The sequence below is a fragment of the Saccopteryx bilineata genome, chromosome 8 (assembly GCF_036850765.1).
Source record: "Saccopteryx bilineata isolate mSacBil1 chromosome 8, mSacBil1_pri_phased_curated, whole genome shotgun sequence".
NCBI classification, from domain to species: Eukaryota; Metazoa; Chordata; class Mammalia; order Chiroptera; family Emballonuridae; genus Saccopteryx; species Saccopteryx bilineata.
The window spans coordinates 81029688-81056877 of record NC_089497.1 but is presented as its reverse complement, the minus strand read 5'-3'; the positions used below and the strand labels follow the sequence as shown (position 1 = coordinate 81056877).

The 27190-nt window shown below is 37.5% G+C and overlaps 1 protein-coding gene across 1 annotated transcript in view; it reads left to right on the top strand.

Annotated features, from left to right (window-relative positions):
• The first annotated feature begins 21456 nt into the window (after positions 1-21456).
• The window catches only part of NAALADL2 (N-acetylated alpha-linked acidic dipeptidase like 2), a 1182199-nt gene continuing 1176465 nt past the window's right edge, over positions 21457-27190 (top strand). Inside the window, exons 1-2 of the mRNA XM_066241017.1 lie at positions 21457-21815; positions 22615-22723. The gene's annotated coding sequence lies outside the window, so the exon portion shown is untranslated. The remainder of the gene's footprint in view (positions 21816-22614; positions 22724-27190) is intronic.

Genomic DNA, 27190 nt, shown 5'->3' with positions numbered 1-27190 from the left:
AAATTATTCCGGGGACTTGATATGTTAGGAGAAAAATATATTCACATACATGCTACTGAAACCATGGTGATTTCAGTTAGTTGGCTCAGAGCCTCAGGCATAAGGAATCGATGTAGAACCTTAATGAAGGTGATTGTGTATAAAGCAACACAGTAGAAATGAATGCTCTTTTTCTTTTTTTTTTTTTAGTGTGTTTTTACCTCCCTGAAAACAGATGTGGGAGGATCCCTTTGAATAAAAGAGCAGGATAGCAGTTGTATTTCCTCATGGATTAACTCCCCTCTGTCCTCAAATATCTCCCTTTCTGGCCCTTTGCCTTCAGCCTATTCTCACCTTAATCAGTTGCAGTCTGGTCTTTCCTTTCACTATCACACTGACACTACTCGCTCTAAATCAGCAAAGAGTTTCGGATTGCTAAACCCAAAGGAAGCTTTCCAAGTCCCAGTCAGTGTGTGCCAAGCTGCAGCAGAAACTTGGTAAAGGAAAAAGGTGTGCCCTACATACACTGTACTGATTATAATATCTTCCTATATCTTGAAACAAGTGGAAAAAGTTAATGAAAACTTTAGAGTCAGAGAACATAATATAGAAAGCATCACGCTGCCCAAACTCTTGGCACACCGCTGCTAATCCCACAGACCCGCCCAGTAGGAAAGTGTAGGCTTTGCAAGTCTAGAACCTGTAGTTTGTCAGTATGCACAGTACATAACAAGGGGAATAAAGCAAACAACAAACTTTCTTCATTTAATTTTGCATATTTTGTTCACCATGGATGATTTTTATCATATTATTTATCTTGATTTCTGATTTTTTATATCTCTTACATTTTTTTTTTGCACATGAGACTTACTCACCTCACCCTGAATTCCAGCCATGCTCACAGTACTTGACTTCTTTGTGCATTTGATATTATTATTTCCTGTCTCTTAAATCTGTCTCCTCTGAACTTCTGTGACACTGTTGTCCTGTGGTGTTTATTACCAAGTATGCTTGTCAGCATCTCTCTGGGGCTGTCCTCTTCCGGCCCGTCAGTGTTTTGGGGCTCTCGGGGCTCACTGCTCCAAGCATGCTGCTGTTTGCACTCTTGGTGACCGCATTATCATTGCTGCAGCTATTGCTTTATTCCACTCTCACTATTTCACAGTTGAACAGTTCAACAGGCTGCTAACAAGTTCCTCTAATCTCCATGCTGGTCCCTTTCTGATCCACAACACAGACAGGATGATTTTATCCAAAGTGATTATGTATGTTATTCATTCATTTGTTAAGCAAATATTCATTTACTGGGGTTTTTTGTTTTTGTTTTTTTACCAGGTACTGTTTTAGACTCTAGGGATAATCAGTAAATTAAAGAAAGTTCATATTATCCTGAAACTTCATCTTACTTGTATTTGAATGTTGCTAAGGCCTTGTTTTAGGAATTGTGTATAATTATTAGCTAAATATATGTTTGTGTGATGGATTCAAGTGACTAAGAATGATATTTCTTCCTTTTCTCATATTTTGACTTTAGAATTTTTTTAATGTACATGAATGGTGGAAGCTTAAATTCTATTTTCTTAAAAAAATCATTTTCATTTAGTGTATGGAAATGATTACCCACTAACTTATTAGTACTTAGGATTCCCTTCCAGTACCAGAAATAAGAGATGATGTAATCAAGAGCATATATCTTGCCATCATCTTTAAACAAATTATAATCCAGTCTAGTGATATTATTTGTTCTGCTTACACTGTTTTAATTTAATTTTTTAAAATTAATAGACCTTATATTTCAGAATTGTTTTAGGTTCATAACCTTGATCCATGGGCTTCAGAAAGAATTTTGTGTTAGCAGGTATGAAAATAACATCAATCTCCCAGTACATTTCCATCAGAGCTATTGTGTGATGAGGTGTCTTGTCAATAAGCAGTAATATATATATATATTTTTTTAATTTTTATTTATTTATTCATTTTAGAGAGGAGGGGGGAGATAGATAGAGAGAGAGAGAGATTGAGAGAGAGAGAGAGAGAGAGAGAGAGAAGGGGGAGGAGCAGGAAGCATCAACTCCCATATGTGCCTTGACCAGGCAAGCCCAGGGTTTTGAACCAGCAACCTCAGTGTTTCTAGGTTGACGCTTTATCCACTGCGCCACCACAGGTCAGGCAAGCAGTAATATTTTAAAAATACATTTTTATCTGAGCAGTAGATATCAACAATAGGTTTAAAATGTTTTGTAGGACCTGGTCAATTGGCTTAGTGGTAAAGCACCAGAGTGCCATGTGTGTGTCCCAGTCAGGGCACACAGAAGAAGCAACCATCTGCTTCTCCACCCCTCCCACTGGTTGTTTCTCTCTCTCTCTTGCGCACGCGCTCTCTCTAGCTCTCTCTCTCTCTCTTTCTCTCTCTCTCTCTCTCTCTACCCCTCCAGCAGTCATGGCTCAATTGGCCCTGGAGGCTAAGGATGGCTCCTTGGCCCCCGCCTCAGGTGCTAAGAATAGTTAGGTTGCCGAACAACAGATCAACACCCCAGATGGGCAGAACATTGTCTTATAGGGGAGTCTGTCTCTGCCTCCCCTCTTCTCACTTATTAAAAAATAAATAAAACATTTATAAAGAGATGTGCTGTTATCCTGGCTTTATTGTTTAATTTATAGAGCACAAGCACAATTCTTAAGCACCCTAGGGTTTTATTTATTTGTTTATTTATTTGTTTGTTTGTTTTTTGGTGACAGAGATAGAGAGAGACAGAGAAATAGTCATATAGGAACAGACTGACAAGAAGGCAGAGAAATGAGAAGCATCAATTTTTTGTGTGGCACCTTAATTGTTCATTGATTGCTTTCTCATATGTGCCTTGACTGAGGGGCTACAGCAGACAGAGTGACTTCTTGCTCAAGTCAATGACCTTGGGTCCAAGCTGATGAGCCTTGTTCAAACCAGATGAGCTCATGCTCAAGCTGATGACCTCAGAGTTTTGAACCTGGGTCTTCCGCATCCCAGTCCTATGCTCTATCCACTGCGCCACTACCTGTTCAGGTGAACCCTAGGATTTTAGAATGTTAGAATGGTAAGTGAGCAATTCCTTCATCGTAAAGTCACCAGCTGCATTATCCCCTAAAAGAGGGTCAGCCTGTACTTTGAACTTTTGATGCCAGACATTGACTTCTTCTTTCTAACTATGAAAGTCCTAGATGGTATCTTTTTTTTTTTTTAAAGGGCTGCTTCACCTACATTGAAAATCTGTTGTTTGGTGTAGCCACTTTCTTCAGTTATCTTGGATCTTCTGGATAACTCACTGTAGCCTCTACACCAGCACTTGCTGCTTCATCTTACACTTACTTTTTAAAAAGACAGCTTCTTTCCCTAAACCTCATGAACCAACCTCTGCTAGCTTCAGATTTTTCTTCTGCATCTTTCTCATCTCTCTCAGCCTTCATAGAATTGCAGAGAATTGGAATCTTGCTATAGATTAGGCTTTGGCTTAAGGGGATGTTATGGCAGCTTTGATCATCTATCTGGAACGCTAAGACTTTCTCCATATCAGCAATAGTCCTGTTTCACTTTCTTATCATTTGTGTGTTCGCTGAAGTAGAGCTTTTATTTTGTTCAAGAACTTATTCTTTACATTCACAACTTGGCAAACTTTTTGGTGTAAGAGGCCTAACTTTTGGTTTATCTCAGCTTTCCTCACTAAGCTTAATCATTTCTAGCATTTGATTTAAAGTGAAAAAATATCAATCTTCTTTCACTTGAGTATCTAGAGGCCATTGTAGGATTATTACCTGACTGAATTTTAATATCATTGTCTCAGGGACTAGGGTGGTTGTAGGAGAGGGAGAAAGATGGGGCAGCTAGTCAGCACAGCTGTTAGAAAACATACAACATTTATTGTTCGCCATGTTTTATGGGGACAGTGCATGGCACCCCCAAATGTATAATAGTAATACCAAAGATCAGTGATGATGGGTCACAGTAACAAATATAATAATAATTAAATAGTGAAATATTGTGAGAATTAACCAAAATGTAACAAAGAGGCAGGAAGTGAGCAAATGCTAGGAGAAAAAAGTGTCAGTGGTAGACTGGCTCAATACAGGGTTGCCACCAACCTCTTATTTGTAGGAAAACATAATACTATATGTGTAAAGTGCTAACGTGGAGAACAATAAAATGAGGCATGCCTGTATTGACCTACTGAAGGACATCTTGGTTGCATCCAGGTTTTGGCAGTTACTAATAAAGCTGCTATGAATCTGTGTGCTGGTTTTTGTGTGGACATAACTTTTCAACTCATTTGGGTAAATACCAAAAAGCACAATTATTGGATCATATGGTAAGAGTATATTTATTTTTTTAGATACTTTCTGTCTTCCAAAGTGCCTGTACCATTTTGCATCCCCCTAACAGTGAAGGAGAGTTTCTATGGCTTCACATATTCTTTTTGTCAGGTTGTAGGTTTTAGCCATTCCAGTAAGTGTAGTCATACCTCACTTTCGTTTTAATATGCATTTACCTAATGATGTTCGGTGTTGGATGTCTGTTTCAATGCTGATTTCCATATGTATATCTTTCGAGGTGCAGAATCTGTTCAGATCTTTTGCCACTTATATTCTTTGGGGTTTTTTTGTGACAGAGAGAGAGACAGAGAGAGGGACAGATAGGGACATACATGGAGGAAGGGAGAGATGAGAAGCATCAATTCTCTGTTGGGGCTCTTTAGTCTCCTTAGTTCTTCATTGATTGCTTTCTAAAATGTGCCATGACTGTGGGGCTACAGCAGATCGAGTAACCCCTTGCTCAAGCCAGTGACCTTGGGCTCAAGCTGGTGAGCCTTGCTCAAACCAGATGAGCCCGCGCTCAAGCTGGCAACCTCGGGGTATTGAACCTGGGTAGTCTGCATCCCGGTTCAATGCTCTGTCTGCTGCATCACTGCCTTGTCAGGTTTTTTGCCAGTTTTTTTTTTAATTGGATCATTCATTTCCTAATTTTTGAGTATTAAAGGTTCTTTTTATGTTTTAGATAAGTCTTTTTGCAAATATCTTCTCTTGGTTTTGGCTTCTCTTGACAGTGTCATTGCAGAGTAGGTTTCTAATTTTAATAAAATCTAACTTATCTATTTTTATTTTATGCATCATGCCTTTAGTGTTATATCTAAAAAGTCATTGCCAAGCCTAAGGTGATCTATATTTTCTCCTATGTTATATTCTAAGAGTTATATAGTTTTGAATTTCACATTTAAGTTTATTATTCATACTGAATTAATTTCTGTGAAGGTTGTTATTTCTATATGAAGATTAATTTTTTTTGCATGTGACTAATAGTTTTAATGCCACTTGTTGAAAAGACTATTGTTTCTCACTTGAATTGTCTATCCTTCTTTATCAAATATCAGTTAACTATATTTGTGTGTATTTATATCTGGGCTCTCTATTACATTTCATTGATCTGTTTGTTCTTTTACCAATACCACACAGTCTGGATTACTGCAGTTTTTATTGTAAGTCTTGAATTAAGGTAGCATCAGTGCTTCAGCTTCATTTTTCTGCCGTATTGTGTTGGCTAGTCTGTATCTTTTTGCCTCTGCATATGAACTTTAGAATAAATTTGTTAATATCCAGAAAATAACTTGCTGGGATTTTGATTGGGGTAGCAGTGAATCTAATAGATCACGTTGGAGAAAACTGGCATTTTAGCAATATTGTCTTTTGTCTGTGAACATAGTGTCTCTGAATTCATTTTATTATGTGATTTTGTTTATCAAAGTATTGTAATTCTTTTTGTATAGATCTTATACATATTTTGTTAGTTTGCACCTAAGTAATTTTGAGGGGTGCTAATATGAATAGTTTTGTATTTTTAATATGAAATGTCTGTTACTCATTGTTCATATAAATGAAAACAATTAATTTTTGTATATTCAACTTGTATATCAACCTTGCTATAATCACTTATTAGTTCCAGAATATTTTTATTAATTTTTAAAGATTTTCTACATAGCTAATCATGATATCTGTGAACAAAGACAATTTTATTTATTTCCAATCTGCATACCTGTTACTTCCTTTTCCTGTCTTACTGCATTAGTTAGCTCTTCCAGTATAGTGTTGAAAAAAAGTGGTAAGAGAAGCAACTTTTCTTTGTTTCTAATCATAGAGGAAAATTATCTAGTTTCTCACCATTAAATATGATGTTAACTATAAAATTTTTAACATGTATATCAAGGTGACAAACTTCTCCTCTATTCCTAATTTACTGAGAGGTTTATAATGAGTAGTTGTTGGATTTCTTTTTAAATTTTACTTAGACAATTAATTTTTTTAAAGTTTTTATTTATTTATTTATTTTTTATTTAGTCTTTTTTTTTTTAGAGAGAGGAGAGAGAGAGAGGAGAGACAGAGAGAGAAGGGAGGAGAGACAGAGAGAGAAGGGAGGGAGGAGCTGGAAGCATCAACTCCCATATGTGCCTTGACCAGGCAAGCCCAGGGTTTCAAACCGGCAACCTCAGCAATTCCAGGTTGACGCTTTATCCACTGCGCCACCACAGGTCAGGCGACAATTAATTTTAACAAGGTGACATTGATCAATTAGAGTACATTGATTCAGAGAAAACATCAGATTATTTTGACATTTGATTATGTTGCATACCCATCACCCAAACTCATATTGTCCTCCGTCACCTTTTATTTGGTTTTCTTTTCTTTTCTTTTTTTTTTTTTTTGTATTTTTCTGAAGCTGGAAACAGGGAGAGACAGTCAGACAGACTCCCTCATGCGCCCGACCGGGATCCACCCGGCATGCCCGCCAGGGGCGATGCTCTGCCCACCAGGGGGCGATGCTCTGCCCCTCCAGGGCGTCGCTCTGCCGCGACCAGAGGCACTCCAGCGCCTGGAGCAGAGGCCAAGGAGCCATCCCCAGCGCCCCGGCCATCTTTTGCTCCAATGGAGCCTTGGCTGCGGGAGGGGAAGAGAGAGACAGAGAGGAAGGAGGGGAGGGGGTGGAGAAGCAAATGGGCGCTTCTCCTATGTGCCCTGGCCGGGAATCGAACCCGGGTCCCCTGCACGCCAGGCCGATGCTCTACTGCTGAGCCTACCAGCCAGGGCCTATTTGGTTTTCTTTATGCCCCTCCTCTCCACTCCCTCCTTCTCCCCCTTCCCCTCCCCCTGGTAACCACCACACTCCTGTCCATGTCCATGAGTCTCAATTTTGTGTCCCACCAATTTACGGAATTATACAGTTCTTAGTTTTTTCTAATATACTTATTTCACTCAGTATAATGTTATCAAGGTCCATTCATGTTGTTGTAAATGATACTATGTCATCATTTGATATGGCTGAATAATATTCTATAGTACCACATCTTCTTTATCCAATTATCTATTAAAGGGATTTTTGGTTGTTTCCATGTCTTGGCCACTGTGAACATGGGGCTGCATGTGTCTTTATGTACCAATGTTTTTGAGTTTTAAGGGTATATACCCAGCAGAGGGATTGCTGGGTCATATGGTAGTTCTATTCTTAATTTTTTGAGGAACCATCATACTTTCTTCCATAATGGTCGTACTACTTTACATTCCCACCAACAGTGAATGAGGGTTCCTTTTTCTCCACAGCCTCTCCAACACTTGTTATTACCTGTCTTGTTGATAATAGCTAATCTAGCAAGCGTGAGGTGGTAATCTCATTGTAGTTTTGATTTGCATTTTTCTAACAGCTAGTGAAGATGAGCATCTTTTCATATATCTATTGGCCATTTGTATTTCTTCCTGGGAGAAGTGTCTGTTCATGTCCTCTTCCCATTTTTTTATTGGATTGTTTGCTTGTTTGTTGTTGAGTTTTGTGTGTTCTTTGTATATTTTGGATATTAGACCCTTATGTGCTGTTGTTTGAAAATATCATTTCCCATTTAATTGGCTGTCTGTTTGTTTTATTCTCAGTTTCTTTTACTGTGCAAAAGCTTCTTAGTCTGATGTAGTCCCATTCATCTTTGCCTTCACTTCCTTTGCCTTTGGAGTCAAATTCATAAAATGCTCTCTATGGCCAAGGTCCATGAGTTTAGTACCTATGTTTTCTTCTATATACTTTATTATTTCAGGTCTTATATTTAGGTCTTTGATACATTTTGAATTAATTTTGGTACAAGGGGACAAACTGTAGTTGAGTTTCATTCTTTTGCATGTGGCTCTCCAGTTTTCCTAGCACCAGTTATTGAAGAGGCATTCTTTTCTCTATTGTGTGTTTTTGGTTCCTTTGTCAAAGATTACTTGACCATATAAATGTGGTTTTATTTCTGGACTCTCTATTCTGTTCCATTGGTTTGAGTGTGTATTTTTCTGCCAATACCATGCTGTTTTGATTATCGTGGCTCTGTAGTATAATTTGAAGTCAGGTATTGTATTGCCCCCAGCTTCATTTTTTTTCCTTAGGATTACTTTGGCTATTTGAGGTTTTTTATGGTTCCATATAAACTAGATGATTTTTTGTTCCATTTCTTTAAAAATGACATTGTAATTTTGATGAGAATTGCATTAAATTTGTATATTGCTTTGGGTAATATGGTCATTTTGACTATATTTATTCTTCCTATCCAAGAACAGGGAATATTTTTTTATTTCATTGTATCTTTTTTGATTCCCCTTAACAATGCTTTTTAGTTTTCATTACATAGGTTGTTTACATTCTTTGTTATGTTTATTCCTAGGTATATTATTTTTGTTTGTTGCAACTTTAAAAAGGATTATTTTTTCGTTTGTTTTCTGATGTTTCATTTTAGGCATGTAGGAAGGCAATAGACTTCTCTATATTAGTTTTGTATCCTGTGACCTTACTGTATTGGTTTATTGTTTCTAATAGTCTTTTTGTGGAGTCTTTGGGTTTTTGATGTACAGGATCATATCACCTGCAAAAATTAAAACCTTTATTTCTTTTTTCCCAATATGCATGCCTTTTATTTCTTTCTCTTCTCTGATTGCTTTGGCTAGAACTTCCAGTACTATGTTGAATAAGAGTGGAGAGAGTGGGTAGCCTTGTCTTGTTCCTGATTTTAGAGGGAAAGTCCTCAGTTTTATGCCATTTAATATGATATTAGCTGAGGTTTGTCATAAATGTCCTTTATTATGTTGAGATATTTTCCTTCTATACCATTTTGCTGAGTGTTTTAAATATAAAATTATGTTGTATTTTATCAAATGCCTTTTCTGCATTTATTGATAGGATCATATGGTTTTTTTCTTTGTTTTGTTGATATTGTGTATTATGTTAACTGTTTTATGTATGTTGAACCATCCTTGTTAATCTGGGGTGAATCCCTCTTGATCATGATGAATTATTTTTTTAATATGTTGTTTAATTGGCTAGTATTTTGTTTATTGTTTAGCATTTTAACATCTGTATTCATTAGCAATATTAGTCTGTAGTTTTATTTTTTTGTGTTGTTTTTACCAGGTTTTGATATGAGGGTTATGTTGGCCCCATAAAATGTGTTTGGAAATGTTGCTTCTTCTTCAGTTTTTTGGAAGAGTTATTGGATTTTTATAAATACATTTTTGTATTTACTGACATGACCACATGATTTTTCTTTTTAGACAGTTGATGGGATAGATCGCATTAATTGGTTTAGAATGTTGAACTAACCATGTATGTCTGGAATAAATCCCACTTGGTATAATTTGTATACACATTGTGTTTTTTTAAAAAATGTTTCTTTTGTTAAAAACATTTTTAAAAAGCAGACATCTCCCAAATATAATTTGGGCCTCTTCGAAAAAGAACTGAAATTCCTAGGTTTATTATGTCACATAGCAACACTCTGCTGGAAGTGATATCTGCTGCTGCAACTCACTTTACTACAGTCCTTGCAGCTCTATCGCTTTGTGTGCATTTGCTTTGCTGATCTCCACTGCCTGCCTTGAATGTGTCAAACATATTCCTGCCATGGAGCCATTGGACTTTCCTCAATCATACCTGGCATCTATGTTACCTAACCTATGTATATCACTTTGTACTGTGACCCTACTTCTTCTGATATTCTTCCCACTTCTTTTACTTGCCACCTTCATGGATCCTCCTATTATCACATATTAAAAGTTGAAGTTCCTGTGAATCCCATTGTTTCTTTTCTTTACACACTCAGCATAGGTGACCATCAACCTTCAGTGTTTTTCAGGTCCTAGATACCCTGCTCCCCCCTCTGTTCATACCACTGGCTTAGATTAATATTATTAATTACATATTTAAAATATCAATTGTACCAAGGAGCTATGGAAAACATCAAGGGAATAATGACCTGTGGCAGGCCTTTAAAGGGAAAAGTTAGTCACAGATTTGGAATGGCAGTGATATTAGAAGGAATGACAAAAAAGACCTATATCATGAAACATATTGATTATCTGGAATTCAGTTTATTCTCACTAGTGTAATCATAATCTTAATTGGTATGTGAACATATAAAACACCAAAAGCTCCTATTTATTTAGCATCTAAAGATTTCCTATAATCAAACAAGATCTTATAGACTATCCTGGAAAGGAAAAGATTGTAAGATCTTTCATTGGCCCTGGCTGGTTATCTCAGTTGGTTAAGAGCATCATCCCAAAACAACAAGGTCCTGGGTTTGGTCCCCAGTCAGCGCACCCAAGGGAAGAGACCAAAAAATGCATGAGTGGAACATCAAATGCTTTCCTTCCCCCTCCCCTCTCTCCCTTTCTTTCCATCTTTCTAAAAATCAATAAAAATTAAGCCCTGGCCCAATATCTCTGTTGGTTGGAGCATCATCCCCAGAGCACATAGGTTGTCAGTTTGAATTCTGGTCAGGGCACATACAGGAGTAGCTCAATGTTCCTGTCTCTCTCTCTTTCCCTGCCACTTACTCTCTCTCTCTCAAAAAAAGGAACAAACAATTATTGTCATAGGGTGATGATATATATTTTTAAAATAAAATAAAAAGGCCTGACTTGTGGTGGCGCATTAGGTAAAAGCGTGGACCTGGAACGCTGAGGTCGCCAGTTCGAAACCCCAGGCTTGCCTAGTTAAGACACATATGGGAGTTGATACTTCCTGCTCCTCCCTCTGTTCTTTCTATCTCTTTCCTCTCTCTGTCTCTTTCTCTCTCTGTGTCTCCTCTCTCTAAAAAAATAAATAAATAAAATGTAAAAAAAATAAGATAAAAAAATAAAATAAAAGGTACAGCAATACAATGGAATAATACTTTTCATAAAGGAAATAGAGTACTGATACATGCTATGATAAGATGAATCTGAAAAATATTAGTCTAAAATGATATCAGAAACAAAGTCTATATAATGTATGATTACAATATCACATATCAAAAAATGACCAATATACAGAGATGGAAAGCCAATAAGCGGTTCCCTAGGGCTGGGACTAGAAGTGGGGACTAACTGCAAAAGGATATAAGAAAGCTTTTTGGGATGAAGAAATCATCTAAAACTGGATTATGGTGATGGTTGAATTATTGCATAAATATATAAATATTAAAAACATTGTATTATGTACAATGGATGAATTGTATAATTATATACATATACAAATATTGGAAATAGCAATAGTTAGCCCTTTCCTATGTACCTGTAAGGCATAGTGAGGCTAAGTGAAGTACCCTGGAACACACAGCTAATAAATATCAAGGCTAAGATTTGAACCCAATAGTTTCATGTAAGCATTTTTCATGAATTATCTTTTCTATAACATTATGAGATAGTAAAATTTATATAATTTTACCATTTTACAGATGAAGAAATAAGCCTAACAATTAAGTAATTTGTCCAAGGTCATACAAGTTATAGTATAGCTGGAATTGAAACCCAGAGAGATTGACATAACTTACATCATTATCATAGTTGGCTAAATGACCAAGTCAGTTATCACTGGAGCTACAGATGTGAATTTATATATGTGAACAACTGGCAGGCATGGTGGCATTATAAGTTTGAAATCCAGAAAACTGCCTTACTTCGATCAAGAACTTGACATCCAGCACAAAGCCCAGAAGACTAAGGCTAAGTAACTGTCCATGAACTGACAAGTGGTCTGGAAAGAAAATATCGAGATTCTTCTAACTTGGGTGAGAATAACCACTTATTTCTATAATTAATCTTATGAAGAAAATGGCTGATTATAGTAACATATTAGTAAATAGGTCATTTACTAAGAATCTGTGGTTTGTCACTCCAACTTTCCTTTCTGGCATTTTCTAGACTAATTTCCTAAAATCTCCTACCCTATTGACCACTGTATGCACTAGTAGCAGTTAATAATGATAGCTCACCATTACTGAGTGATTTCTTTTTTTACAGAGACAGAGAGAGAGTCAGAGAGAGGGATAAATAGGGACAGACAGACAGAATGGAGAGAGATGAGAAGCATCAATCATCAGTTTTTTGTTGCGACACCTTAGTTGTTCATTGATTGCTTTCTCATATGTACCTTGACCATGGGCCGTCAGCAGACAGAGTAAACCATTACTTGAGCTAGTGACCTTGGGTCCAAGCTGGTGAGCTTTTGCTCAAACCAGATGACCCAATGCTGAAGCTGGCGACCTCGGGGTCTCGAACCTGGGTCCTCCGCATCCCAGTCCGATGTGCCACCACCTGGTCAGGTGACTGGGTGATTATTATCTAATAAATTCTCTGCTTTACTGCTTTTAACTCATTAGTATTTAGAAAACCCTAGGAGGCAACCACTACCATTATAATCATTCCTTATTTTTAAGATGAGAAAACAGAGGCTTGGTGAGGTTGAGTAACTTGCTCAAGGATCTAAAGTTACTAAGTAGCAAAGCCAGGCTTTGCGCCCAGGCAGTCTGGCTTGATTCTCAGTAATTACTGACTATAATAAGCCTCTATCTCAAGACCGTAAACTCTAGAAGGGACAATCTCCAGAGAAGAAGTGTTCACTTATTCATTCATTTAGTGCTTATATATTACCAACTCCATGTTATGCATTGTAATGGGGCATTGGTGGTGATTAACTATGGTATTAACTATGCAAATTTTATAAATGAATATCCCATATTTTATTTAATATATCCTTTCCTCAAATTTAATATTTTGAGTGAACTTTTCAGGAGTAGTTTTCATCTCTTATTATTTTTACCCCATTCATCTTTCTCTTGTTTGAAAAAATATATATATGAATTGATGTGGCATAGTAATAGTATGAATGACATCCTGAGCATTTTCATTTATCTCTGTTTTTAACATGCATGAAAATATGGCAGGTCTGGCCAGTTGGCTCAGTGGTAAAGCATTGGTCTAGTCTGGTTGACCCAGGTTCAATTCTTGGTCAGGGCACACAGAAGACGCACCCATCTGCTTCTCCACCCCTCTCACTCTCTCTCCTGCTCCTGCAGCCATGGCTCGATTGGAGTGAATCGATCTTGGGCATTGAGGATGGCTTCATGGCCTTGCTTCAAGCACTAAGAAGAGCTTGGGGCCTGACCTGTAGTGGCGCAGTGGATAAAGCGTCGACCTGGAAATGCTGAGGTCGCTGGTTCAAAACCCTGGGCTTGCCTGGTCAAGGCACATATGGGAGTTGATGCTTCCAGCTCCTCCCCCCCTTCTCTCTCTCTGTCTCTCTCTCTGTCTCTCTCTCTGTCTGTCTCTCCCTCTCCTCTCTAAAATGAATAAATAAAAATAAATAAAAAATTAAAAAAAAAAAAAAAAAAAAAAAAAAAAAGAAGAGCTTGGTTGCTGAGCAATGAAGCAATGCCTCAAATGTGCAGAGCATTGCCCTGTAGGGCAGTGGTCCCCAACCCCTGGGCCGCGGACTGGTACTGGTCCGTGGGCCATTTGGTACCGGTCCACAGAAAAGAATAAATAACTTACATTATTTCTGTTTTATTTATACTTAAGTCTGAACGATGTTTTATTTTTAAAAAATGACCAGATTCCCTTTGTTACATCCATCTAAGACTCAGTCTGGACACTTGTCTCGGTCACATGATACATTTATCCATCCCCCCCTAAAGGCCAGTCCGTGAAAATATTTTCTGACATTAAACCGGTCCGTGGCCCAAAAACAGTTGGGGACCAGTGCTGTAGGGGACTTACCAGGTGGATCCCACTCAGGGTGCATGTAGGAATCTGTCTCTGCCTCGCCTTCTCTCACTGAGTTAACAAAAAATGAAAAAGAAGGAGGAGGAGAAGGAGAAGAAGAACTGGATATATGGCAGTTGGCTCTGTAAAAGATGAATAAAGAAATAAATCATTCCTTTAGTACACCTCACTAGTCATTTCTTGAATAATTCTTTGTGGTATTTTGGCAAAGTTAGGCTTTTTGTCTAATTTTAAATGACTCAATTGAAGAAGCTTCTGCTGGAGGTTCATTCTAGAGGCTAATGGATTTGCTATAAAACGTTTTTAACATTTGGCCTAGTTTTCTACTCCTAAAAATTTTAGAGCATTACTTCTAATTATTTTCTTTAACATACTCAGCCTCTGCTTCTTTCTTGTTTCACGTTATTTGTGACTCACTGTCCTTCTAGATAGGTATTATATCTCCTCTGAGTGATTTCTGAGTGAAGCATAGTTTTTATCTTTACATAGGATGGTAATTCTTATACATTGATATGATTGTATAGTCCTCTTCTTTGAGAGTGGGTTGTGTTATCATAAGTGAACCAAATTGTATATTTGTTAAGCTTGGAATTAAATTATGAGTTAACTTTTGAAAATTTAATTCTGAGTTAGAATACAAGCAGATCATCTAACAGTGGTCAATCATTGACTAAATTCATAGATATGAAATCCAGGACCATATTTCCCAATATTCTATCTAACTACTTTTCTTACGTTCCATAGATATATAATATATATTAAAATCAGAACACTCTTAAATGGATATTGAATAAAATGTTTATATATATGTTAAAGCTTACTGAATCTATATGATGTTTTCAAAATGGAAATATGGTTAGACTGTTGGGTGGAAACAATGATTTTTTTACGAGTAAGAAATAATGTGAGCTTTCTAGAGGCTGTCAATCAATAGTTTATTCTTATTGATTGACATGTTTCTTTTAACCTTTACATAGAGGCCCTGCAATAGGTTAAATAATTTTACTCTTGCTTCCTGATATACCTGCCAAACTTTCAGCATTAAATATAATTAAATATACTACTTTGAGGTAAAGGTCTTTACAGAAGAACTTTATCACGCTTGTCTTTTCTCAATATGTTGCCATGTTTTTTGTATATTCCAAATCATATCATAGCCATAGCTTCTGGTACCACTCTGTGTTTTAAAAGGAAACATTGAAGAAGATAGGTTTTTTGTAAATTCTAAATATCAGTTTGTGAAAATTGTCTATCTTATATAATGTAATTATATATATATTTCTTTTCTACAAGGCATGGTGATGATTATTCCTTATTTCTACCCACACACTATCATGGAAAGTGCTGTTCGGCCACATTTGAGACTTAGAAATGGAATATGCATGTTGGAACAAATCCTCGATTAGCAGAGTCCCGTAGTGAGTGGCAGTTCACTTCTGGTCCTTGCTGAGAATCATTTCGCAAAGTTTTGTCTTGACAGGCAGCCCTCTACAAATCGAAGCTTATCTGCTATAGTGCTTTGATAGCTCAGTCTATTTTGGGATAGATTTTACACTTTCATGCTTGGATTTTTTTCTTTCTTTTGGATAGATCTCTAGTGGCTATATTAACATTTATTGGAAGTGTTATAGTATTTTCAAACCAAAGTAATCCTGCTTTTTAGTGTACACTCAAGGTATTACATTTCAGGGCAAGTGAAACATTATTTATATCTTTTAATCACTTAAAATCTCTGTATACTCTAGTAGCAGTTGAAAAAAACTGGATCTGCCACATCCAGGCTGGGCCGTTATAGTCTAATTCAGTAGTTAGTTCCCAAATTTTGATGTGCATTAGAAGCACTTGGAGAGCTAATCAAAAGACAAATTACTGGTCCTCATCTACAGAGTTTCTGATCTACAGCCTAGGATGGGGCCTGAATTTTGCATTTCTAACAACTTCCCAGGTGATATCAATCCAGGGTGCACATTTTAAGAACAACTAGATTATGGAATATTATCTGACTGGAGTCAGTGCTTAAAGCTGTGAATGGGCCAGATCTCATCAGGAGACTACACTGAAGAACCACTGATGTCATTTACAAATAAGCAAACATATTATAAATAGACCTAATAGTAAATATTATTGGTTTGTGGGTCAGACAGTCTCTGTTGTAACTATTCAAATCTGCTATTATAGCAAGAAAGCATACATAGACAATACACAAGCAAATGAACATGGCTGTGTTCCAGCAAAATTTTACTTATCAATAGACAGCAGGCTGAATTTGGCCCATGGCCCATAGTTTGCCAATCCCTGATCTAATTCATCAAAAATGAACATGTATTGTTTTCTAGCTCACATATCATGTGTATCCTCTTTAGTAGCCAGAAACTATGAGCCCAATATTGAGATGGAAGCTTTGGGGGATGTTGGGCAGATAAAATATATTATGCTCACTTTGTTAAAGATGGTGCTGCCCATGTGGAAGCCCATTGCCTTGGTGATTGCTTGGGATGGGTGTGATTGTATTAATGTATGTTGAGGTGGTCTGTGGGCAGGCAGGATCCTTGTACCCTAGGGCTTGGTTTTGGGACTAAGCCTTTCCCACACTTTTTGATGTGGGGTGCTGCACTCTCATGAGGAATCCCATTATGCCTCAGATAAGTGACTTTGTTTTTTTTTTTTGTTTTTTTTTTTTTTTGCATTTTTCTGAAGCTGGAAACAGGGAGAGACAGTCAGACAGACTCCCACATGCGCCCGACCGGGATCCACCCAGCACACCCACCATGGGGCGACGCTCTGCCAACCAGGGGGCGATGCTCTGCCCATCCTGGGCGTCGCCATGTTGCGACCAGAGCCACTCTAGCGCCTGAGGCAGAGGCCACAGAGCCATCCCCAGCGCCCGGGCCATCTTTGCTCCAGTGGAGCCTTGGCTGCGGGAGGGGAAGAGAGAGACAGAGAGGAAGGCGCGGCGGAGGGGTGGAGAAGCAAATGGGCGCTTCTCCTGTGTGCCCTGGCCGGGAATCGAACCCAGGTCCTCCACACGCTAGGCCGACGCTCTATCGCTGAGCCAACCGGCCAGGGCAGATAAGTGACTTTGTATCAAAGACTTCCTTGTTTGTATATTGGATTAAAGGTTTTGATTTCTACACTATAAAATGGGGGCAGAATTGGAGCTTGCTCTCTTGGTTCCTGAGATTATCATTAGAGCGAGAGCAGAGAAAGGCCACATGGAGGAGAGGAGAAGCAGCCAAGATGGTGCAGTGCTGAAGGAGAAGCCAGTTAGTGCAGAGTTTGTACAGAGAGAAGGAGATGGGGGACAGAGGTGAATGAGACTGGTGAGGTTAGAAACCTTTGACTTTAGAAAACTTAGATAAGTCAGTAGCTTTGTGAACACCCAATGAGTGGGTTTTGGAGCCCAGCGTGTGTTTTTACTTGCCCGCCTGGTGCAAGCTAGGATTAAAGCTAATGGCCCACCAGTTCATGGTTCTGTTGTTTCATTACCATCTATCAGAATCAAATGTGAACCTGCGTGGGCCAGGCGGCTGTGACGGTGGCCATGGCTACTGGCTTTACAGGGAAATATAAAAAGTACGAATATGATTATCTCTACTCTTCTTTCGAAGATTAGAGTTTAGTGTAGTCTTAAAAAATAAAGAGAAAGAAAATGCCTAGGCTTGAATAGGTTTCATGATTGTCAAGGAGACAGTGACTTCTCGGAGACCACATGACCTGCACTGAAGAACTAGGGTAGACTGCTTCACAATCCCCTGTACAGGTTTTATGAGACGGCCCTCACTCCCAGCACTTACAGGAGTTTATTGATACATACAAATAGAAGCAGAGACAAGAATGAGGAAGTCAAGAAGCAGAGAAGAGAATGAGGACAAGAGAATGAGGAAGTCAGGAAAGAGAACTTCTTTAGAGTAGATTAAGGGCAAGGGAAGGCATAGTCATTACCTTCAGAACATTAGAGGTAGACAGAGAGCCTCAAAGCCATATATAAGTATTCAGAGTTGATATTTTAGCTCATGGTTGGTTTTCTATGGATGTAAAACTGAAAATGAAATTTATGTGATTGACAATGGGAATTTTTCTTAGTTCTTGATGAGTAGAGTGGCTTGAAGAAAACTGTTTTGGGAAAAATTATTCTCTGTAAATTAGTAAAATGATAACCATACAAATGAGTGGTTGTTAATATCACACTAATCCCACAGTGTATGGCTAGCAGTTCCCACTGTCATGGCCATTCACATGCTGATTCTCATTGAACTGAGACAGAGAGTAAAGAAACAATGGAGCCAAAAAATGGTGGACCATTCCTTTACTAAAGTCTCACACCGGCCAACAGGCAAACACACAGGGAAAATACATCCCTCTCATTCAGAGCTCACAAAGCCCTGACACATTATCTGGTTCCACAACCAGGAGAATCTTCTTCGGTTTGTCCTGGAAACAAAGGCCCCACCAGTCTCAGCAGGGCTCCCAAAGCCCCTCAGCTTAGTTCCTTATCTGCACACCTTCTCCTTCCCGCTGTCATGGCTTCTTCCTCAGCACTCTGCATTCTCTCCTCTCTCACTCTGCAAACATGGCTTCTTTCTCTCTTCTCCATCTTCTCTACTCTTTTCAAAACTTCCTGGCATGAAAACCTCTCCTCCAGCAAACATTAGCAGAACAATGGCTCGTCTCAAGCAAGAAAGTAATTTGCAAGTTTCACAGACAACATATTCCTGGCACTGCCCAGCCCCCAATGCAAACTATAAACGAGCAAACAAAAAAATCATATTTTACAAACTTAATTGACCAACATATAGAAACTTTGCTAAATTGAATTATAGCGTGCATTCAGTTGTTCTTTTGCTTGTTTTCTTGTTTTGTTTTTATATACTCTGCTTAAGAAAATTCACAATTTGTACTCATTTATCACTTCTTTTATGTGCAATGATCCACAACCTTTCCCCGGCCAAGGCATGCATGAACCATGCTTTATCCACTGAACCACCAGGTCATGAATAATACTTGATTTCTTGAACAACCTTGCCTATAAGTAGAATCTAGAGGCACTTTTAAATAAAGCTGAAAATGAGTAGTGAACTTCAGTCTTTCCCATTGCATATTCTTTTCATTCCCCACAAATGAAATATTTTAAAATGTCCTGAACTGTGTGTGTGTGCATGTGTGTATGTGTACATATGACTGTACTAATGATGTAATGTCACAAAGCTTGAACCAAGGATTTTTACTTGATAATAAATTAGTGAAGAGAGCTTTTTCAATGTAAAAAAAATGAACAAATCTGTAAAACTTTCTATGAATTTATTTGAGCCAAACAGTTGATAATTGCCAGGAAGCAAAGTCTCAACGAATTGAGCAAGTGCTCCAGAAAATGGCAGTGTCACCGCTTGTTTTATTCATCAGAGTCAAACGGGGTCTCGTGGAATTGATTGGTGATAGATTACAGAGGCAGGAGGAGGAAAAATGGGGAAATCTCTGGGATAGGTAAAAAGTAAAAGTGTATATGCTGAAACTTCTTTGCATTGGCAGGAACAGGCCAGTTAACAGTTAATGGTTCACGTAACAGTAACAATGAGGGGCCTACTGGCTTCTGCTCCAGCGGGATGTCTGGCCTGATGGAGAAGGAAGATGACTTTACATTCCAAAGGCGTGTTATCAGGTGCATTATCCTAGATGCAAAAGACCGAAGACAGGCTTGAGTAAAAGCAAACACTGACCTTTGTTTAGAGAAAGTTCTTCCCTAGGACATGACTGCCCACCATGAACTGTTTTTAGTTAGCAAGATTTGATTTAGACCATCCTGTGTTTACTTTAGTTCCCTGAGTTCACAAGGCCATTGTGTAGGCTTTCCCTGACCTTGTCAGGTTCAGTTCGTGGCCACATCTTGATTTATTAAAACAATTTTTTTTCACAGCTTATAATTCCTGTATTAACCAAGTTAGGTTACTCTTATCAGGAAGCTCTGTGCAAGGCCATCACAGTCGCCTAGCCCATGCAGGTTCGCATTTAATTCAGGCAGATGGTAATGAAGTCACAGAGCCAGGAACTGGTGGGCCATTACCTTTATTCCTGCTCGCAACCAGCGGGTGAGAAAATACACACAGTGGGAAAACATTTCCCTTTTCACTCAGGGCTCCCAAAGCCACTGACTTTCTCTGGTTTTTCCTAGAATCAAAGGCCTTACCTTTGCATGCCTCCATTTTGGCTCCTCCTCTCCTCCAGTGGCCTCTCTGCCCTGCTACAGCCTGGTATCCTCCCCTCTCTGTAAGAACGGGGTCTCTCTCCAAAACGGCCTCCTAGCTCCTCCTCTTAAAACTTTTCAGTGTGAAAGTCCCTCCTCAGCACACATTAGCATAACCAAGCTTCTCCCCAACCATGAAAGGCTTTATCACATTAGAGCATCAGATGTGAGTAGTGGCCCTTTTTAACAAGAAGAGTGAGCATAAAAATCACATTAAACTTATTTGCCCAACATTCTGTTATTTATGAGGAAAGAAGGAAGAGTTGTCTGGGACTTCCAAACTGGATAAACCTACAGGATCTAACTTAAGCATATTTTCCCCTCAAAGCAGAGGAATTTAATATTAAAAATCAGAAATATTATTTATTCTGTATTTTGGCGGTCGAATACTTTATGACAAATTATTATTCTTATTATATAAAGCTTAAGGAAAATGGGATATTTTGAAATGAGGGAGAAAAAAATAAAAGAAATGCAAAGAGAAAGTGAACTATATAAAAGAGGGGCAAAAGTAATTTTCCTATTTACGAGCCTGTGAAACACAGCAGTATCACTTACCACAGCTCATCAATGTGAGATGTTGAGTAGCCAATCTCAGTAAGAAGATACTGTAGGGACCGGGGCTGCTGCCATCATGACCACACAGGTTTCCACTGGATTCGGGCAGATGGTAAAGAAACAGTGGAGCCAGAAAATGGTGGGCCATTTTGTTTGTTAAAGTCTCACACCAGGCCCTGACTGGTTTGCTCAGTGGTAGAGCATTGGCCCGGCATGTGGAAGTCCCGGGTTCAATTCCCGGCCAAGGGACACAGGAGAAGTGCCATCTTCTTTTTCCCCCTTCCCCCTTTTCTTCCTCACTATCTCTCTCTTTACCTCCTGCAGGCAAGGCTCCATTGGAGCAAAGTTCAGCCAGGTGCTGAGGATGGCTCCGTGACCTCTGCCTCAGGAGCTAGAATGGCTCTGGCTGCAATGGAGTAATACCCCAGATGAGCAGAGATCACCCCGTGGTGGGCATGCCAGGTGGACCCCAGTCGGGAAAATGCGGGAGTCTGTCTGACTGTCTACCCTCTTCTAACTTCAGAAAAATACAAAAGAAAGAAAGAAAGAAAGAAAGAAAGAAAGAAAGAAAGAAAGAAAGAAAGAGAGAGAGAGAGAAAGAGAAAGAAAGAAAGAGAAAGAAAGAAAGAAAGAAAGAAAGAAAGAAAGAAAGAAAGAAAGAAAGAAAGAAAGAAAGAAAGAAAAGAAAGAAATGGAAAAAAACCCAAAAACATTTTGCACCGGGGGATGAGCTAACACACAGGGAAGACTGCTTCCCTCTCATTCAGGGCTCGCAAAGCCCTGACACGTTCTCTGGTTCCTCCTGGAATCAAAGGCCTGCACAAGCCTCAGTAGGGCTCCAAAGCCCCCTCAGCACTCTGCATCTGCACTACTTCTGCTTCTCTCCAAAACTGGCTTGGGCAACCCAAAACTCATCCTCCAGCAAACATTAGCAAAATCATGGCCCTTCTCAAGCAGAAAGGTAATTAGCAGTTTGCAATCTGCCGCAGCCTTTCGCAGACTGCATACACATGGTGCTGCCCAATACAAACTATAAGTGAGCAAACTTAAACATTTGTTAAAACTTATTTGCTGAACAGATATAAAATAGGGAAAGATTGTCAATGTCAAAATGCTGTATAATAAAATTAATTATTGCATGCTTAGCACATGTCGGGTCAAGTGCTAGGTGCATTATATGCAATATCTCTAATTCTAAGAATAATTTAACCTATTTTTAATCCTAATTTTAAAGTGAATAAATTTATATTCTAAGAGTTATAGAAATTATCCAAGTTCACTCAACTATTCAATAGAAATACCTTTTAGTCCTACATGTGCTCTTTCTATTACATATTTCTTTCTTTGGTTAGCCCTTTCTCCCAAAGAGATAATAAGTAACTTTGTATCCAGTTATATGTTTCCTGCTTTATCTTTTATTATGCTTAGTAGTGCATGGTTCAAAATAGGGTGCCATTTAGTCTACCTAAATTAAAGTACAAATGTAAACATATGTACAAGTTAGAGCAAGAGAGAAAAGTATTTGTGTATTTATGTACACATTTACCTTGAAATAAAACACTGTGTTTAAAAAACTGCCTATTTATACATTGTTTACATTTTAAAAAGAAAAAAGAAATACAGTTGCTTACACTAGAAAAGAACTGATAAAGTAACTCTGAAAAGTATTAACTGAAGAATAAATTCAGGAGAGAACTGTAAATTACCTAATACAGCTCCCAATTTAAATTGATTACCTCTGCTTTTTGATTTATGAACAGGAAATGGGCTTTGACTGTTAGGCACCTGGATGTAGAGCCCTGGGTTCAGCTTGTCAGAGTCCTGTAACCTGCAGCGTCCCTCTGGTTGCACTAGAATCATTCCATTGAGGTAAGATCTAATTACTTTAATTAGAATGTAAAACTTTTACTCTCAAATCAACTTTTAATAAGGTGACTTAGCATTACTCTACAAAGTGCCAATAACTGCTAATTTTGAGAAAAAATGGAGAATGCAAGCACTATTCTTTTGCAAATGCTTATGTATTGCAAATTTTATTCATCTTTTACTTTATGGACTTGAGCCCATTTTCTTTGTAGAGTATTATCTAAATATTTTCATTTCCATGTGGTGGTTGCAGTTGGTCCAATTTTCTAGCCTTTGTGGTATCAATTTATTTTTACACAGTTGTAAATTTTATTATATATAATCAAATTAATCTCACTTTTTAGTTGGTCCAGTGACTTTATCTAAAAATAACAACAATAAATTTGTGCTAGGATATACAGCATGGCTTTGCATTGCTTATTTATTCCATATTAATACAGATTTGTTAGGCTTCTGCAATATCTGTTTGTAATAGGGCTCCACAAAGGCTGCGGAGTCACATGTAGGCATTAGATTTTGGAGAAATGTCCCAAAAGAACATGTCACAGCTCCTTGCAGCACTCCACATTGCGGGGCGGGGAAGGTGATGGCAGTGTACGATTAAACCACCCTTCTCATGCTTTCTTAGCTGCTGTCAATACTCAGATGCCGATTAAGGCTCATTATGTACAAAATTGTACATGGGATGGATGATGCAAAGGCCCAGTGACAGCACAGAACTGAGAGCTGGGAGATCTGAGCAGACCCAGCAAGCCACCAATCTGCTCTAGAAACTTGGATGCACCATTTCACCTTCTGAGTATTTCCTTGCTTTTGAGCTGAAGGTGTTAGATATAATCAGGGACAGGTGCCAAACTCATGTGCATGAAGATCAGGCTTATTATGTCAATCTATGAAGTGGCTGGGTGTCAGAGAGCAGGGAATGGTGGACCTGTGGGGTAAGAGACTGTGCTCCTTCCAAACATTTTAAACCTGGAAAAAAGAAGTAGGTTATGTGGAGTGGGGGATTGAATGTAGCCATTGGATTAAATAAATTCTAAGTCATTTCCAATTCAATATATGGTTATAAGATGTTGTTCTATGTAAAATATAAAATAGTTTCACATCTGTTGAGCTCATGTGTGTTTCATTTTATATAATTAAAAAATAAGTAAAATAAAGACAGGTAGTTTTTGCTTTGGTTATCCCTTGGAATAATACAGTAGAATTAAGGGAAAAGTGATTTATTGACCATAAATTACTTAAATGATTAACTAGTTTAATGTTTTTTGAGGTGTTTTATTTATTTTTTTATTAATTGACTGAGAATCTAGTATTATAATTCAAGAATAAAACCTAGCCTGTAAAATACTGGTTACTGGTTTATTTCTCCATAGGTATTTTCATTAAAAAATATAGGACTGGTTTTATGATTTAAAAAATAATTAAAAGTTTTAGATTTTTTATTAATTTTTTAAAATAAAATATTATGCAAATGTTATTTTATATAGAAAAATATGAAAGTGATAGTTTAGTAAGTATATTCCTTAATGCTTTTTAGTTTGGTTCACTTTTGCTTTTCTTTATTTTTATAGTGATGACATGTATTTATTTCTTTTTATCACCTTTTACTGTCTTTCAAACAGATATATTAGCTGAGAAAATAAGTGCAGTTTTTCAGATACTAATGGCAATTAGGCAGCAGGCCGACTGGACGATGGGAAGTAGGCCAACTCAACGTACTCTAGGGTCTCATCTATTCTCTCTGGCTCAGTTTAGATCAGAATTTATGTCTACTAGAAAATTGAACTCATGATTGAACTCATGACTATAGACAGCCATGTGTGGTGTCCTAGGGATAAAGGGAAAATGAGAAGGACCTAGAATTTTTATGCCTTTAGTTGGGCCCTTCCATTAGTTTCTTTCTTTGTTACTTCTATAGCTGTGCATTTCATGATTACCAGTATGTGCATTTGTAGAGATTCAAGTTACTTCAGATGTGATACATTTTGAGAATTTGTATATTGTGTGAGGTATGCCTTATCTAAACATTTCAGGTAATTTTTCCTTGTATTACTAGAAACTGTTACTGCCTTAAGATATACACTTGGAAAATAATGTTTTAAGAGTTTATGCATTAGACTTTATAGCCCAGCCTTGTGGTAATGATTTTAAGTACTTGCTATCTACTTCTTGGATAACAAAGCTAAAACTAAAGTACATGGATATTAATGCTCAAACTGACTAGACCTGGTTAGATCTGTTTTTATTTTTCTTTTTAATTTGCCCACAATATCTACTATTAACATGCCTGGGCTCTTTTTTTTTATCTTCACTGTAAAAAATGAAACTGTTATCAGATATAATTTAAGGTAAGCCATACAAGGAGTCTTCATAATGATGCTATTTATGTTCTATTACTTTGTTTAATGGGAAAAAAATGAAAATCTGCCATTGTGACTAAGTGTTTTCTTTAGATTCTAGTCATATCTGTTTATCCTCAATACTTTGGTGACACCTAGACAATATGGACAAAGTAGACATTTAAACAACAAACTCAATTATTTATTTTTTTATGACAGGAATATCTAATTCATTGCTTAGCTCACATTCCCAACTGAAAATAAAATAATGCAAGTTTCTAAATTGAGTTAGATAATTGCCACCTTTCTTGAATGTACACCTAATCAGCTGTTCTGAAACCAAGAACTCTCAGGCTTAAATTCCTTTCATGCTACAAAGATGTTCTGATATTCACTTAACATAAGTTCACCTTTAGCATTTGACATTTATTAGTAATAGCTTTCAAATTAGTGTTTAATTGAAATCAAAGTGCCATTGTTTTTAATAATCCAAAGTGTCATTGTTTTTAATAATCCAGAAAGAATGTGTATGAATTAAGTTTTTTAAAAAGATAAGACAGTGGAATTTAGAATATTGTAGCTCCAATGTGAATACTGTATTGTTTGAAAAATTTTATAAAATATTCTTATCAAAATATAATTTAAAGTTTAATGATGCAGTAAAGTTAAGCCGTTCACAAAGAAACCAGAAAAATAACAGTAAAATTTAGCCACAGCTTAGTACAATCTAAGCAAAATTTTCTGGTCAATTAGATGTGACTGTGTTAAACAGACAAAATACAAAAGTAATTATAAATCACGTATTAGTACGTGACTCAATAATGGAGCCTGTTAAAGACATTTTCTGCTGCTTGAGATTTGTTCCACCTTCCTGGGTCTCTTTAAACCAAAGTAGAAGCAATTATCATAATTTTTATTTTTTTAAGAAGGTTTCATTAAACTGTTTAATAAATGTGATTTGTCCCAGAATTTCTTCTCCGCTATTTTATTTTCCTTAAAAGGCAGTCTTTGCTCTAGCTGAGTAACTCAGTTGATTAGAGCATCATTCTAATACACCGAGGTTGTGGGTTCAATCACTGGTCAGGGCTCATACAAGAGTCAACCAATGATACATAAATAAGTATTTATGTAATTTTCTCTCCTTTCTTCTTTCTCTCTAAAACTCAGTCAATAAATAACTTTTTTTAAAATAAGCAAATAATTTTTATTAAAAAAAAAGAAGCAGCAGCCTTTGCTTAAGGATATAAGACTTTATTTTTTAAGCAGTAAAATGATCTAACAGCAGCAATTAATTGAGAAAATAAAACCTGATATCATAAACATCCTTATGGCATTCAGGAGCTTTACATTTCTTCCCTAGTGGATTATAGCAGAGTCTTGCTCATATACTAAATCCTTTACAAGGGAAAAATAGGGAAGAACACTGATGGTAAACTTCTTGAGGTACTTTGTATCTGTCCTTAAGTACCCTCTTCCTCATTATAATTCCATCTAAACGATAATTTTTCTAGTTAATCTACTTGGAAAGATATTAGATTTGTTAGAAAAAGACTCAGTCTGTAAGCACACCTTATTTTATTGTGTTTTGTACATATTGGGTGTTTTACAAATTGGGGGTTTGTGGCAGCCCTGCATCGATTGTCTTTTGGAATTATTTTCCAATGACATTTGCTCACTTCTTGTCTCTGTGGCACATTTTGCTAATTCTCTCACTATATCAAAGTATTTATTATTATTTTATTCATTATAGTGATCTTTGGCATTATAGGACAAGATCATTCACAAATAGAGGCTCCATTCTCTGAGCCTTCTCTGAAAAGAATGGCTAGTATTTGCCCTGGCCAGTTGGCTCAGTTGTAGAGTATCAGCCTGGCATGTGAATATCCCAGGTTTGATTCCCAGTCAGGACACACAGGAGAAGTACTCATCTGCTTCTCTGCCTCTCCCCACTCTTGCTTCTCTCTCTCTCTTTCTCTCTCTCTCTCTCTCTCTCTCTCTCTCTCTCTCTCCCTCCCTCTCTCTCTCCAACTCCTGCAGCCATGGCTTGATTGAAGCGAGTTGGCCCTGGTTGCTGAGGATAGCTCCATGGCCTCCGCCTCAGATGTTAAGAAGACCTCGGTTGCTAAAC